A 17,021-nucleotide genomic window follows, 5' to 3' on the forward strand; every position below is an offset into this window, starting at 1 on the left:
AGGACAAAGCAGATCACCCAATCACGCGCACCAATATTCTCCTCAAAAGGATAACATGATATTTTGGGGTCAAGAACCAAAAGGAATAAAAACTGGTCCCAATTGGAAGCCAGAAGGGAAACCTACTCCAGGATGAAAGGACCATCAGAGTGATCCCAAACTGGGGAGCACCCTGGGAGGGAGGGCCAACGTGCAACCCACTGGAGCCACAAAACTCGCCTCCACCCCCAAACCGGGTCTAGTCAAAGGAAGAAAGGATTAGGCCATCCAAAGGCAAACATAGATCCATAACAGAATGTCCTTGTCATCAAGGCTCTACATTCAACACCACCACAGCCAGCAATACAATGAGAGAAATAGAAGCAACGTCCCCAAAAACTCTCAAAGTCAGAGGAAAAGAGAAAAAGAACAAGAAGTGTCAGAACTAATCCCTCGGATCCACAAACCACCTCTTAAAATATTACTACTAGATGAGAAACTGCTAATCAACTGCCAAGTGGATCCCATTGAATTCCCCAGGGGAATAAGGATAATTACTGGACACAGCCTTTGGACACTTTCCCAACCTTCGCTACTCTGGATGAGAACCTACCAACATGGGCTCCCCCACTACACCCACAATGGAGAAGCCCCCTCCCAAGGAACAACAGGATGCTAACCACAATGTCAAGCCTGGCCTAGCCTAACACCGCCACAATGGAAAACGGATCAGAGAATTGGCTCCAAGAACTCCTTGACATTCCAATTCCAACACCCCTCCAAAGCTAATCCAATTTAGTCACAAAAAGACTCTCCCCCTTCAAACCATAGAATATACATACCAACACCTCACGCCCCAACAGGTTAAGAGTAGATAAAAAGAAAAAACCCTCTCGCGAGAGACCACCCATTAAACACACTAACTACCATAAAATAGAGGATATTCGAATTGTCTCTTTCACAGGAGCAGTGACAGCAAAAGAGCAGTCAAAGAGGGAGACCCACATTAGTAGAAATGGCAACTCCCCCTAAGGTGGAGTCCAACAAGCTCCAGTCCTCAACAGGATAATACACAGTCTGTCTGGCCTGAGGAAAAGCACAGCCCAAAATCTTTCTTATAAATCCTAACTATGGGAGGACCTTCCTTGAACATTGAGAGAAATCACCCACAGCCTCCACATACCCCCCCCCCCCCCCTGTTACAGCTCTGCTCATCCTCCCCCAAGGATATATTAGGATAAGGAAACTGCGCACAAATCCAGAACTCAATACTCAGCCCTGCATGATAAACCTTATTAAATCAGGATAAGCAACAGTGCAAGACATCACACCCAACACATGTACTTGCTTGCAAATGAATGAATAGGCAACATGAACCAAAACTACACTATTATCAGTCAGGATAGCAACTGAGAAACAAGGCAGTCATCAGGACAAAGACCACTCCACTGGCACATGAAGAAATCAGACATCCAGGATAAAGGAAGATCTGAGATGATGAGCACTCTTCAGGATCTTCCAGCAATTCCAATGAACGGAGCATGAATCCATTAGTTCCAACATGCCGACTCGACCAAGCCAAGGCGGTCAACTACCTAGACTCCAGTGGTTCAGGCACCCGAAGCCCCTCGCAACCAACAACAGGAGCAGGACCAGACAGAACTAGGGGTTGGAAGGCCAACTCAACCCCAGGCAACGGAGACTGGATTAAATTTGCTCCATCTCATCCAAGATGCCTGTCCTCCAGATTGAGCCTCCCAGGACATGGCAGGCAGCTCTCAATCTTGGCTGGGAACACCTCCACCATGTCACCTGAGGCACCGGACATGACTGGGCTCCTCACCGGCCTCCCTTTGTCCGAGTTCCTCAATATGGATGATAGGCTGTGCAGCAGGAACTCAAATGTGCAGAAGGATGCTGCCACCAAAGACAGTGCTCTCTCTGCAACCAGACCATTATCGTGCGCCACCATCACTTCCACAAAGACACATCGCAACTCCTGAAATTGGGCTCGAATCACAGAGCCAGATCACCTTCATCGCATGCAACCATCATCTGTAGGTGTGCACTGCATTGTCAGGGCAGGAAACCTCTCAAAGGCAGCTACACCACCAAAGGCTAGGCCCCACCCCAATTCCCCAGCCACAACGAATCATTGAGGATTAAAGCATTTTGTCACAACTCCAAAGTGCTGAAATATTAATCAACAACTCTTGGCACATAGTAAAAGGTATGTTAACCAAAAGAAGACATAAAAGTGATGTGCACAAGGATAAAAAGAAATAATCAAAGATGAGCATAGCTGGAGCTGGTGAAAGCGAAGCCGCTCCTGCGCTCTGATCATGTGGTCCCCAGAGAAACATGATGATGTTTCAATACCTCTTCATTTAATATCCTTATGTTTCATTTCCCTTGGCAGCTGGCCAGTCATCTTTCAATTCTTTCAACAAGAAACAGTTTCTGTGAGACCAATATTTTCAGAATTGTAGAATTTTATGCACACTTACTGAGTGTTCCAAACATAGTTTGGCAAACTCAGCAAAATCAAATATCGATGTATAATTGTAGCCAAAAGGTATTCTTGATAATTGACAGTAAAGAATTGAATTGATAGTGGCAATGTTACTGTCCAAGATTGCAACAATGTTGTTTTTTCTTGGTACTGAAATCGTTAACCAGGTCAAAATGTTATATAAATAAATGCGAGTTATCAATGCGAGTCAATCCAATACATCCTCTGATGCCTTCAGCACTCGCTACTGTAATGCCCCTAGATTCTTACCTATTGCTGCTTTGTGGATGTTTGATAAGTGTGACTATTGCTGGGTAAAAGGTCGATCATCAACTAAAATCTGGAAACATCTACTTGTATGAGTTGTACTAACTTTTATAGAACTTTAAACTAATTAGTCATCATGAACGCTGAGTGAAAATAATGGGCCATATCTGTATACCCACATTGGAGAAGTTGGACTGGTCTTCATTTTCATATCTCCAATACTCCATAATCTGAATGTTTATTTCAATTTGGTTTCCCCTTTAGTTTACAGACCAAAGATTGTCGGAAGCAACACTATTCATTTCCTGCACGTAAAAAAAACCAGGGGAAAAGTCTAGGAATATTTGGGGATTTCTTTCCAGGAATGCAACTGCTCTCTGGCGCCGATTTTCTACAGTCACAAATGGACGTATTAAAATACATACCAATTAACACTGTCCTTATTAGCTGTTTTGTGTTACACTCACGGAGTTCTTCCTAACCCAGGTCAGATTTGTCTAGCGATAAGCAATCTAAGGGTTTGCCAGTGGAAAATCCTCGAGCTATCAGTTTCCCCAGGCTCTGACTTTCTCAGACCTGCCAGTTCACAACGTGCGCCGCTTGATTTTTATTTTGATCTCATGAAGCGCATCTCAGCGAAATGTAGACATGAATAACGGAATTTTGCATTTTTGCACGATCGCAGTTCAGATCGGTGTGGGCGGGTATTTCATTGACTGTTTCATCCGCCCCGAGTCTCCCCCCCCCCCCCCCCCCATTCACCGCGGCGCGATCAGCAGAGAGGCGGCCTGCGCTGTTTCCACATGACATGAACGTGTTGCCGACTGGGTGTAATAACCAGCAGAGATGGGCCGGGGTCTGCTCCAGGAGCACTGCTCCTCGTCACACACACAGCTCGTTTAGTATGCGTGTCACATCGCACTGCCCATAGGAGGCAGCTGCTGGCGTGTGTGTGTGTGAGAGAGAGAGGGAGCTTCAGTGCACAGACTTGGGAGCTGCTTTTGGAGAGGAGCATTAAGCAGCCGCAGTCACACAGCGCCCTGCCTCTCAGCCCCACTCACCAGAAACTCCCGCCTCCGGGAGGAAGAGGAAAGCAGCGCTCGTGTCAGCCTTGACAGAGACCCGGTGAAGAGGTGCTGTCACATCTGGTGACTCCAGATGTGCTCGACAGTGACCCACTGACCGATACAACGAGCACCTCGGCAACACTGGTTTTCGAAGACAGATTTACCAGTCACGGGAAGAGTCAACAGTTTAACACAGGTATGTCTGTCCGGTGTTCTGGAGTTCAATGTTAATCGGATGGTTCAATGCACAGACCTGTCTTTCTCAGTTCGGCTTGAAACATGTTTTGTAGCCGACAGACATTAAATGGTACATTCATGCCGTGCCTTTTATTGGATGAGCCTTTAGCTGTTTTTTTCCCGTCCTGTTGCGAAAGCAACAGTGAGACTTTAGTGCCAGCTTGAGAGTCTGTGGGACTTTGATGGAATGCTTTGAATGTTCATGATAGAAATACTTGAGGGCAGCTGAAAATCTTTTCAGTATTCAAGCAGGTTGTCCATATTTATTACTGCAATTTGCACAAAAATAGCCAGCCCCGCGGTTGTTTTTAAAAAAATGTAATGTTCTGTTCTCGAAAATAAGCGCAACCGTGCGTTTTTTCTGTGTTAGAGTGTAGTGCACGTCCCCAATTGCAGGTTTGTAAATAGCACATGTTTCAGGACGAACTCTCTCCTGTGTGAAGACAGATGTGTGCCGGCTGTACTAAACACACACACACAAGGCGCTGAGTGCACCCACCCCATTCCTCCTAACATTGGTCAATAACTGTTTACCTGTGGCAAGGGCATCACAGAAATCGGGATGCCTCCTTCAGCTGGCAGAGCGGCTTCAACATGTAGCACCCGCCGGGTTGTCAGTTTCCGAACAACAGAGATTTATTTCCAGCCATACAGAAACTTTTCAGGTCACATTGGATCTCTCCCGTTTGGAGACTAGAATAACAATTCATTATTTCAGATGAATATAGTGCAGAATTCACGAAGTCGCACATTTAATGCAATTCCCAGACCGCATCCCGGTAATCATTTTATTGTCACTTCCAATTTGTGCAAACGAGTGAAAAGTGATCAACAGGACCGACCGTGTTTTATATTTCCTCGCTGAAATAAGTCTGTTCAATATTACGTTTACTGAAATTTTGATTGAAAGTGGGTATTTAAGGAAAGGATGAGCACGTGCCTGTCTGAGATGGCAACACATGATTTATAACATTCACTTGTTAACGTGTTATTTCGACAGGGGCTCATGAAGTGAAATTGACAATTTCACTTGATTTAAAATCTATTAGAAATCAATCGGAGCATTAAGAAACAGCGACTTAACCAAAACTAATGAGCATTGTGCTCATGTCCAATACAGCCTTCTAGTCAAATAACTGAAATACCAGATGCAACATGACAGATATTAACCCACAACTTTGGTGTATAGTGCTATACAAACTCATGTTTTAGAGTAAGTGGTACACTATGCATGCACAGCATGTGTAGGGTGTCAATGGTAAGATTTGCGACTGCATTCAGTGCTGACGCAATGAAGCCTCCCCGCGCACCCCCATGGAAAGCTGATACACATGTCCAAAGTTTTATCAGATAACATAACCATAAATTAATAGGGAGAAAGGTTTGGATTAGCTTTAGATTGTCTGTGATGCAATCAAATAGTTGTGAATTAGTGGCAATATTTTAGATTGATGATTTATTCTAACAGTGTTTCATCTCACAATACATCATTCCTCGGGTTACTGTGAATACCGCTTTATGCCTCAACAGGAAGGCATCAGTAAATAGTTGCATAGCAATTTCCAATAATAATTTCAAATTATGATTTGATTATCTGCCCTTATTCCACCAAAACAACTTCCATGTACTCCTTATTTCAATAATCAATACTTATTGGTGTTCTGCATGTATACTACTACTTTTATTATTTTCAGAACCAAATCCCAGCAGTTTAGCATACAGCCTATGCTTTCTTTGCTGCAATGAATATTAAGTCTTCAATTAGACTGTGTATGAATTCCGCTCAACAGTCTGGTTTAACAATCGTGAGTGGTCAACAAATAAACCTTCCACCTCTAGTGGTCAGGCTGAATTCTGTGAAGCGAATTGGTCTTGAGGTTGTTCCTGTGCATAAGCATTTATCAGCAAAGCCAGGCAGCATCTGAATTCTGCATGTATACTACTACTTTTATTATTTTCAGAACCAAATCCCAGCAGTTTAGCATACAGCCTATGCTTTCTTTGCTGCAATGAATATTAAGTCTTCAATTAGACTGTGTATGAATTCCGCTCAACAGTCTGGTTTAACAATCGTGAGTGGTCAACAAATAAACCTTCCACCTCTAGTGGTCAGGCTGAATTCTGTGAAGCAAATTGGTCTTGAGGTTGTTCCTGTGCATAAGCATTTATCAGCAAAGCCAGGCAGCATCTGAATATTACTAAGGGGAAAGAAAACATTACTTTTTTCCAATTAAGGGGCAATTTCGCGTGGCCAATCCACCTACCCTGCACATCTTTGGGTTGTGAGGGTGAGACCCACGCAGATTGGGGGAGAATGTGCAAAATCCACATGGACAGTGACCCAGGGTCGGGATCGAACCCGGGTCCTCAGCGCCGTGAGGCAGCAGTGCTAACCACCCTGCCGCCCAGAAAACATTCTATGAACAGAAAGTTGCAAAAACAATCTAGACAATTGGTTTAGGTATGCAGAGCCTGTCTTTTTTTAAAAAACCAGCTTATTGTAATAATAATCATATAGCTGTAAGCACTTTATTGAGTCATGTGGGAGATTATCACTTCAGTGCAGAGAGGACTCCTGCAGATCACTGGGCCTGATTTGCATCAACCCGATATTAATTGAATTCCTTTGTACATAACTCAACTCATTTTTCTCTTAAAATATTTTTTTAAGATATGCAAGGACATTATATGAATTATTTTCTGTGTGATTTGGAAAGTTTCATCCATCTACAGGTGTCTACTTTGCTCTTGCAGGCAAAGGCTACAAATTAAGTGATCAAAAAAGGCACAAGTAATATAAATTCCATTGTTTAGTTTCCCTGTTGCACAAAGAATGGAAGATAAACGTAAACTGCCAAGACTGAAGGATAATATAAACTGGTGAAATATTTTGTAGTTTGAATTTGTGCTGTCTTGACTAATATTTCCATTAGAATGATGCTTTTAGAAAGCTGACACCCTACAAAATACATTTATTGAAGTTAAAACATTTTTTTCAAACATGTCAGCATTTGAAGTCCTTTACCCCCGTTTCACATGTGCCGTAGCAGTGGTTAGCACTGTTGCTTCACAGCGGTAGGGTCCGAGGTTCAATTCCCGCTTGGATCACTGTCTGTGCGGAGTCTGCATATTTTCCCCGTGTCTGTATGGGTTTCCTCCAGATGCTCCGGTTCCCTCCCACAAGTCCCAAAAGATGTGCTTGTTAGTTGAATTGGCCATTCTGAATTCCCCCTCTGTGTAATCGAACAGGTGCTGGAGTGTGGCGACTAGGGGCTTTTCACAGTAACTTCATTGCAGTGTTAATGTACGCCTACTTGTGACAATAATAATGATTATTATTATGTCCCAGTCCATTGTCTGCTACTTTCACAATGTGCTTTTCACAAGTCAGGTGATGTGGTCTTTTCTACGGATATCTGTGTGGGCACCATCAATTCCTCTCATGTTGGTTGACATAGGGTGCCCCCATGCTGAACTCTCCTTTCAACAATATTGGTTGACATTGGGATCTGATTTGGGTTCCGAACATGGGAAAATAAGCATATTCAAAGAGCTTTTGATTATTAATTGTTATTCTTACAATCACCATGAATTAGATAATATGGTAGCAATGTATTTTGTAACAATTTGAGAAATTTTGTCAGCAATTCCAGTAATTTAGGCAGCTTTTACAAAAAAATGGATGTAATTGTAAAATCAGATCTAGAAAATACTGGGTTAAAATCCACAAACCTTGTAATGAACACAGAATTTTACTTTACAATCAGTTTAAGGGAAAGTTTAAGGGAGATGTGCATGGAAAGTTTTTTATGCAGAGGGTGGTGGTGCCTGGAACGCTTTGCCAGCGGAGGTGGTAGAGGCGGGCCCAATAGCATTATTTAAAATGCATCTAGACAGATATATGAATGGGCGGGGAACAGAGGGAAGTAGATCCTTGGAAAATAGGTGACAGGTTCAGATAAAGGATCTGGATCGGCGCAGGCTGGGAGGGCCAAAGGGCCTGTTCCTGTGCTGTAATTTTCTTTGTTCTTTGTTCTTTATAAACCAATTTCCCTAATAGTAAATGGATTGAATCCCAGGATGTATTCCCAGAACACAAATTAAAATCCTACAATCTCATGTAATAAAATGGAATTTGGCCCATTCACTGATCAGCAAACCAGCAATGCTTGATTATGGGTGAAGTGTACAGTAATCACAAGGGTTGTCTCAGGGAAAAATAAGAGCCAATGGAAGGAGAATGTAAGTGTTCCACAGCCATGAAGTATCCCCACTCAGATTCCTTTCTAATCCTTTCAGATTGGACAGAAATCAAAGTGGCTTTATGGAATGTCTCAATTTAGTAATTGAATATGTTACACCATAATGTTAGTGATGTTTATTACAATTTGCAGAACTTTATATAACAATTCAATAATTAAGGATATGTGTAGTGTGTATGTCGTAAATGCTTTCAATAGTATCTGTGTTTTATGAATTGCAAGCATCATTATATTGTAAAGTATTGTGGACATCTTAGTATTCTGTAAGCTCCTCTGAATAAAACAATATTCTACACTTCATATTTCTTCAAGGTGTGCCAGTAACCTGTGTCTTCTTTAAGCAGAAAACTTGGTTGTGACCAGATCACTTAAGAAACTTGTATGAGCGAAGTCAATATTATTGATGGTAGGACTTCTTCTAATTTCACTGCAACATCAGGTGAAAATATGTAGCATAACACTTGTTTCTTTTATGTATATCACTTGTGGAATTAATCAAGACCACTATTTTTCAGGAGAACTGAGCAGCCTGGCACTGAGTACCTTGACTTTGTTTCTCAGGCACCACATGGTCAAGCAGCAGACATGATGGTTCTCTATTACTGTACCCATCGTTCAAGGTGACCGGAGTAGCTGCTGTAGGGAATTAATTTATGGTTTATACATTTAAGATTACATATGACTCCATAAAGACTTAATTATTGAATTGGAGCAGAATAAGTTTACTTGGAATAACCAAAACCCTGACAACTTAATGGCCGAACCACTTTACACAGTAATTGCTGCTCAGTTTGAAATAAAGAATGGCAAGTCACACACTATTCTATTCAGCATTGTGTAGAAGGGAGTAGAAATGTTACTTTTGTGTATCTTTAAACTGAAAATGCAATTGATTCAATGTGTTGAGAGGTTAAATGGAGACAAAGTTAGTCGAAAAATAATCCTACCCTTAAAAGGATAGATAAAACCCAAGTTTCAGAACTCTTTTCATGTTGGTAACTATTAGGGAAGATTTCGATCTAAGTTTCCCAATATTGAAGAATAATACATATATTGGATTGTCAAAGAGGAAGCTCAAGAGTTTAGTTAGGGGATTCCTGATTAAAATTGACATATATGGATATGTGACTGGGGGAAGACTTGGAAGATCTACCTACTTGAGGGAAACAAAATATTAATCTAATAAGTGTTCAACTAGGATTCATTCCGCCAACTGAGGAAAGATTCATCCACAATATCTATTGATAGAACTCCTCCTATTGGTGAGTGGAAGCTTTCATTCTGGTGGTTCTGGAATGTCTCAAAAATGAAATGATCAGTAATCAGTTAGCTACTGAACGGAGTTGTAAAGCAGGGAGAATATTTATTTTATCTGATTCAGCCTACAATTAATCCATCTCAGTATAAGGAACAGTAATTAGTACTGTTTGAACAAAACTACTGAATGTAGGGGCTGTTTAGCACAGGGCTAAATCGCTGGCTTTGAAAGCAGACCAAGGCAGGCCAGTAGCACGGTTCAATTCCTGTAATAGCCTCCCCGAACAGGCGCTGGAATGTGGCAACTAGGGGCTTTTCACAGTAACTTCATTGAAGCCTACTTGTGACAATAAGCGATTTTCATTTCATTTTTTCATGTCGAGAAACACACAGATGGTCCTGTGAGGCGTATTTTGTAGCACTTCACTAGAAGTGCCTGGATGGAGCAGCAATATGGGCAAAAACACTATTAATACATTACCTACAAATGAAAACAAACACATCTGGAAACATCAGGATAAATCTTTGTGTTCATCCTCTAGCTGTTTGCTGGCAGAGTGGATTGCCTCCCCCTTTACAGGTTCTGGCTGATTTTTAATCATTTGATTTCAGTGGAATAAAGATCAGATAGGTTCTCTAAATGGCATCACACCAACCCTAATCAGATTATTGCCAAGGCTGTGAAGTTGAAAATCTTCCCTATGTACAATTTAAGGGAAGTTTCAAATAAGAACTGTGGTTCTCATGTCTGCAATGATCAGCTTCGATAACGAAGCAATGCCTGGACCATGACTAGATTTTTTGAATGCAAGTCAAATCATATTGATGCAGAAGAACAGCAGTGTGCAGCATATAAGAAGGGTTTTTTACTTGTCCATCGGGAGGGAAGGGAGAAAACTGTATGAACATTGTTTTTTGGGCTGTTTTGATCGTAGGTAAGAATCAGTTCAAATAAGAAGCTAGGTAAGAGTCCATTACTTCACTTTGTTTTTTGGAAACCCACTCTTCAATGATGGAAGTGCTTGAAGAAATTACCTCCCCCACTGGAACACATAAACAACGGAGAACAATATTGGTAATTCCACACAAATGTGAATGCTGTACAAGTATGATTACTGCTTCTTGCAAAAATAATTATGAGATAACAAAGACAATTTTATATCTAGCGAAGAATAATAAATAGCAGATCTGGGTGGTGGTAAGACCTTCAATGGAGTTATGCTATGTGGCAAAAGGTGACAGGATCGGCCTTCTTCATCCATGTGGACGGACAAAATAGAGCAGGATTGGTGACAGACATGCTGAAAAAATAAACAGTTGAATAAAGAGATTGCGTGCACTCATGAAGTCCCCTAAACAGTCCCATCAATCCAGTAATATGCTATCATTTAAATTAATCTACGTAGAGATACCAGCCTGAAGAAGGATGAAATGCTGTCATTCTAACTGCTAAAGTCTCAACTGGTCAGTGAAACAAACTGCAGGGCTGATCTGAAGAAAAGGTGTGTGCATGTCAAGTGTTGTTGTTTCACCTGTCCTCCTGTCAGTACTCACTGATAACACAAGCAAAATTCCTACACTACCATAAGGTCTTTCAAGAATCTGTTCCATATTGTGCCCAGGTTTATGCAAAGTGTGGATACACAGATCAGATGACTTTCATATCGACTTGTGATACAGCCATTTGCCACCTGATTAGTTTGTTTCTAACTAGTTTAGAAGATGATTTCTTGAACATCTGCTGAGTAAACTCTGCAGCCATGGCAACACTAGCACAGTCATAATGTCACTGGGATCATAATTCAGAGATCTGAACCAATGGTCCAGAGACATGAGCTCAAATCCCATCAGGGCAGCTGTAGAAATTTAAATATAATAATGATCGTGGAACTACTAGATTGCTGTAAAAATTCATCTGATTCACAACGGTAGCATTGTGGATAGCACAATTGCTTCACAGTTCCAGGGTCCCAGGTTCGATTCCGGCTTGGGTCACGGTCTGTGCGGAGTCTGCACATCCTCCACCTGTGTGCGTGGGTTTCCTCCGGGTGCTCCGGTTTCCTCCCACAGTCTAAAGATGTGCAGGTTAGGTGGATTGGCCATGATAAATTGCCGTTAGTGTCCAAAGTTGCCCTTTGTGTTGGGTGGAGGTGTTGACCTTGGGTGGGGTGCTCTTTCCAAGAGCCGGTGCAGACTCAATGGGCCGAATGGCCTCCTTCTGCACTGTAAATTCTATGATAATCTGTGATAATATGCTTCAGGGGAGGAAATCTGCCATCCTTACCTGGTCTGGCCTATGTGTGACTCCAGGTTCATAGCAATGTGGTTTACTCTTAACTGTCCTCTGATATGGTGCCACAAGCCACTCAGTTGCATCAAACCATGACAGAGAAAAATCACTGTTGGTGAACCTACATGGTGCAAGAAGGTGGCATGCAGCTGTCTTCTCAAGGGCAATTAGGAGTGGACAGTAAATGCGGCTGGGCCAGCAACTCCCACACCCCAGGAAAGAATTTTTTAAAAACCTGCTGGGAATGAGCAGCAAAATATAGAGAAGGCACAGAGATAACTGAAAATGTCTGCTAGCCATCTTTTAGGCAAACATTTTCAGACTGAAAATTGATGCAGAAAACCATTTCTGAATGGTCAAGTGGTGCACACATGTCAGTGATCGATTTTCAGTGGTGTCACAAGGATGAGAAGAAAGTGAACATTCTCTTGAAAAACAATGTCAAATTACCTGCTGAGGTTGGCAAGTGGGATTCTATGTAAGATGCATATATTCTTGGTTTTTCAACACCCAGTTTTGTTTTCTAACAAGTGATCCTTATGATGCCAAAACTACCAGGGAGACCACTCCTATCAATAGCCTTAAAATGTTCTTTGGATTGCTGCGAAACATTAATTTGATGTCTTGGAGTTGTGCAGAGTAAAGATCAGGCTGAATTTTGGTTTCAGAAGGAATGTTGGTTTAGCTCAGGGCTAAATTGCTGGCTTTTAAAGCAGACCAAGGCAGGCCAGCAGCACGGTTCAATTCCCGTACCAGCCTCCCCGTACAGGTGCCGGAATGTGGCGACTAGGGGCTTTTCACAGTAACTTCATTTGAAGCCTACTTGTGACAATAAGCGATTTTCATTTCATTTTCATGTTAAAGCCATATCTGTCCTGTACACAAATATATATCAAATATGCATTATGTGGTGTGGGGGAAAGCCATTTGCATCTTTAAAACAATTTATTGCTTGACCCAGTGTCCCATGAGGTCCTGATGGAAGCAGGTGGAAGCAAAACTTTGGATTTTCTCTAGAATGTAAATTCCAGCTCCCAAATCTGCGCAATGGTAAATGGAAAATCAAATCGCTAAATCTCTTTTACTTGGAAGGAATAGGAAAGGTCGCCCACTGGCATCTTGTTGTAGGTAAGATTATGTTTTCATCTGGGAGTCCAGTAAGCCCTGGAGCTTTAACCACTACGTTAAACATTGGGTGAGCTATTGGAATACAGCAGTGGGTGGTTAAGTGTGGTATTATTGCTTAATTGCATAACTCAATATGGGATCAAAAGATATTGATTTGAACACACTAATCACATCAGACTCAGTTGTTGATTTATATCATGCTTGAAGCCCTGGAGGACACCACTTTAGCCCAGAATATAGGACCATGCAAAGATAATGTTGGATTAATCTCTGTGCAGACTAACATTGTGACACATATGATGTATTCAACCAGTCCTTATACTTACAGAATAATCTGTAATCATTGGCCTGGATTTTAGCCTTGACTCGAGTTCTATGTAAGGGTAGAAGCACATTCATTGCTGTCTTGTGATGCCATGAAGCAAAGAAACACGGGTTTCCAAAATGTCCTGCGGCATTCAACAGCAGGGCTGTTGTAAGTTGTGTTACCCCAAAAGGCAGCCTGAGTGACAAACTGGAAACCCGAGAGCAGCTCTCTTGGGAAACTTACTTTAGAAGGCTGATACCTATGAGAATAGGTCAGTATATTGGAAGAGTGAGAAGAATCGTGTGGTGAGGTGGTTCCAGATCATACGGCAGGTCCATATTTCACTGGCAGGGGTGCTGGGTCACATGGTTACCCTGATCTTGGTTGGGCTGGGAGGTGCTCAGAAGGTGGTCATGGTGGATAGATCATTAGGTAGAGAAGGGATTTATAAAATAGCTTCTTGGGCCTGCAGAAGTGAATCTGCTCCTTCTGACCTATAAGCAGTGTTATAAAAGCGTTTACTTGTGAATTCGGTACCATTCATCGCTTTTAAGCTTCCATGTTTTCTGAAACCTTGGATACTCGGACATCTGCAGTTAAAAATAGAATGACCAGTAGAATGGAGATATAGGGCTTGAATTTATTATTCAAAGGACCAATCCATTTTCTCCCTTCAGATTGGTGGGATGAGAGGCAGTCAATCAATGTTAAAATTGAAAGTGGATAGATTTGAGACAGGTCCAGATATTATGTCACTTTACACTCTGTTCCATCCCATTGTACCCATTGTTGGAAGTTAAGATTCAGCACATTATGTACTTAGCTCCACCTGAGAATGTTAAGTTAATGTGCATTGCTGGACTGCAAATATGTATTTCCACTAATTTTTTTAATTTGCATTTATGTTCAATATATTTACGTTTTAGGCAGTCAATTATTATTTCCATTGCACCATTCAGTTATGGTATTTGATAAACGTAGAACTGTTGTGCTAAATGTTTCTGATTGCCTTCTAATAATACAAACATTGACCAAAATTGTCCATCCTTATTTGTGGCTGGGATTTGCTGGTGCCGCTGAGAGCGATTGGCTTTTGACCGGAATATCAGATTTTCCATTCTCGCTCGCAACATGTCCCACCATGGTCAAGATCGAAGAACCCTGCCCATTGAGTCAACTATAACTTGAAATGGTTACTTTCTTTTCAAATTTCAAATCTTATAGAATAAGTTACTTTGGTTCCAAATTTCTAATTACAGTAGGGTCAACAACTAAATCACAGCACCAGGTTCGATTCCCGCTTAGGTCACTGTCTGTGAGGAGGATGTATGTTCTCCCCATGTCTGTGTGGGTTTCCTCCGGGTGTTCCAGTTTCCTCCCACAGTCCCAAAGACGTGCTTGTTAGGTGAATTGGACATTCTGAATTATCCCTCTGTGTACCCGAACAGGCGCCAGAGTGTGGCGACATGGGGCTTTTCACAGTAACTTCATTGCAGTGTTAATGTAAGCCCACTTGTGACAATAATAAAGATTATTATAATTATAAAAAGCACACAAAAGTTATGGCCCAGATTTTGCAATCAAATATGAAGCAATAAAGTTTGCCGCTGGAGTTGAAAAAAAGTGCTCGCAAAGATCTGTTGGTATGGACGGCATGTTGGCACAGTGGTTAGCACTGCTGCCCCAAAGCACCAGGGATCCATGTTTGATTCAAATCTTGGGTGGAGTTTTTATGTTCTCCCCTTGTCTGTGTGGCTTTCCTCCAGGTGGTTCGGTTTCCTCCCACAGTCCAAAGACCGTGCAGATTAGGTGGACTGGCCATTCAAAATTGTCCCTTTGTGTCAAGGATGTGCATGTTAGGTTCTGGGGATGGGGAGAGTGGGCTTGGGTAGAGTACTCACTCGAAGGGGCAGTGGTGACTCAATGGACCAAATAGCCTCCTTCTGCACATTGAGGATTCTATGATTCTTTACCATAGATTTCCCTTTTCCCAGTGTCACTTTAAATCTGGCACCAAGTCAAGGGGATCTCCTTTTGTGTAGCTCCAGTGATGTGATCAAACAAGGTAAACAGCCAATCACATTCAAGTATTCTCAGGGACAGAAAACCAGGAAGTTAATAGTTATCTTTCATTTTTAATTAAAATTGCCACATAGCTAAATAAATTATGATTGTGCTAAAATTGAAGCTAAAATAAAGATAAAGTTGTAAAAGGAAATCTAACAAAATATAGATTGTTTTTGTCGAAATAGATGAATTTGTCATTTCACAAATATAAAATTAGCTTCTCAGGGTCATGAAGGGAATGTAGCAATAGTTCTGAAGTTAGTGTGACATTATAAATAACCAGTTGAACCTCATTCAACAAGGTGCAACTTTTCCAAGGGTTTTTGCAGTGAATAATGATTGTAAGAGTGGAAGTTCTATCTATTTATAGTATTCCCATTGATTGCACTACAGGGGTCTTCAACTTTCTAGAGCAGCACAGAATTACAAGGAGCAACTTTTGATTTTTCTGTTTTATTTTGTGCGCGTGGTCTCTGTGTTCCCAGTTTCAGTGGAGTAATGACAGGGAAGGCAGCGTTTCATCATCATTACCACCACAAAAACTGGGAAAGCCAACATTTCCTTCAGGTAGCATGTTCCCCAGAGGTAAAGAAAGCACACAAAATCTCCTTCAAAAATATCCAGTCTGTCACCATCTTGTGTTTGCGCATTCTTGCATTTAGTTTTTCTCCCTGTAGTATACATGCCACAGATCACACATAAATGTGGACATTTGTAGCCTCAAAAATCCTTTGAAAATCAAGAGTTGACTTATATGCCAAGTACAGAATGTAAACCATTGGTCTTTGCATAGGTGGCTGCCATTTTTAAATGTGAAAAGAAATAATACAGATAATTCAAATTAAAGAAATGCGTCATGTTTAATTATTGAAAGAATTAATTTAACAACGATACCTTTAACCACACGGTCAAATTCATTTTCCGGATTAAATGTAACGAGTTAATTGGATTCATTTTGAATCACTTTGGATGTGACATCATTGTAAAGATCTCTGTAAATTGGTAATTCTGGCATCAAAGTCTCTTGGCAGTCTGAGTGACCTTGCACGTCTGCTGCAAGACATTTTTGCTCCATAAAGTGGCTACACCAACCAATTGCTGCTTTGAAATCTTTGCTGGACTCAGGGTTTGATATGGCTCACTTAAGCACGTATACTCACTGATTTCTGGTGACAATGTAACTGTACTGCCGATTTTCAAAGACCATTCCAAAACATGCTTCTCAAGATCAGGCCAATGGCTGGACCCTATTCCAATGACACATTGGGTCTTGGGCATTTACTTCAAGGTGGATTCCTTTTTCTTCCATTCTCACATCAGTTTTGCACTAACACCAAATTCTCAGGCTGCAGCACAGTTATTTGATGTGTCAGAAAACTTTGTGACGTTTAGCTTGGAGCCAGCTTCGTACTTCCATTCCTTTTCCCACAGGACCTATTTCTGTTCATTTTTCACCACACAAGACCTGCTTTGTGTGGGTCTGTCTTTAACCCCTATACATCTTCTTGGCAACATGGACCATATCGTTCGTTTGATCCCATGCACTGACTTATTAGGTGAATAAACATGAATTTCTGAACATGAAATATTGAAGCTGACTCTTAAACCACGTCTTAATAGAAATGTGTGGCTGATTTATATGCCAAGT

At 41.4% G+C, this 17,021-nt stretch overlaps 1 protein-coding gene across 1 annotated transcript in view; it reads left to right on the forward strand.

The window, feature by feature from the left end:
- The first annotated feature begins 3,611 nt into the window (after positions 1-3,611).
- The window catches only part of tenm4 (teneurin transmembrane protein 4), a 3,407,721-nt gene continuing 3,394,311 nt past the window's right edge, over positions 3,612-17,021 (forward strand). The window contains exon 1 of the mRNA XM_072476554.1: positions 3,612-4,021. The gene's annotated coding sequence lies outside the window, so the exon portion shown is untranslated. The remainder of the gene's footprint in view (positions 4,022-17,021) is intronic.

This window comes from Scyliorhinus torazame, chromosome 15 (genome assembly GCF_047496885.1).
Source record: "Scyliorhinus torazame isolate Kashiwa2021f chromosome 15, sScyTor2.1, whole genome shotgun sequence".
Taxonomy (NCBI): domain Eukaryota; kingdom Metazoa; phylum Chordata; class Chondrichthyes; order Carcharhiniformes; family Scyliorhinidae; genus Scyliorhinus; species Scyliorhinus torazame.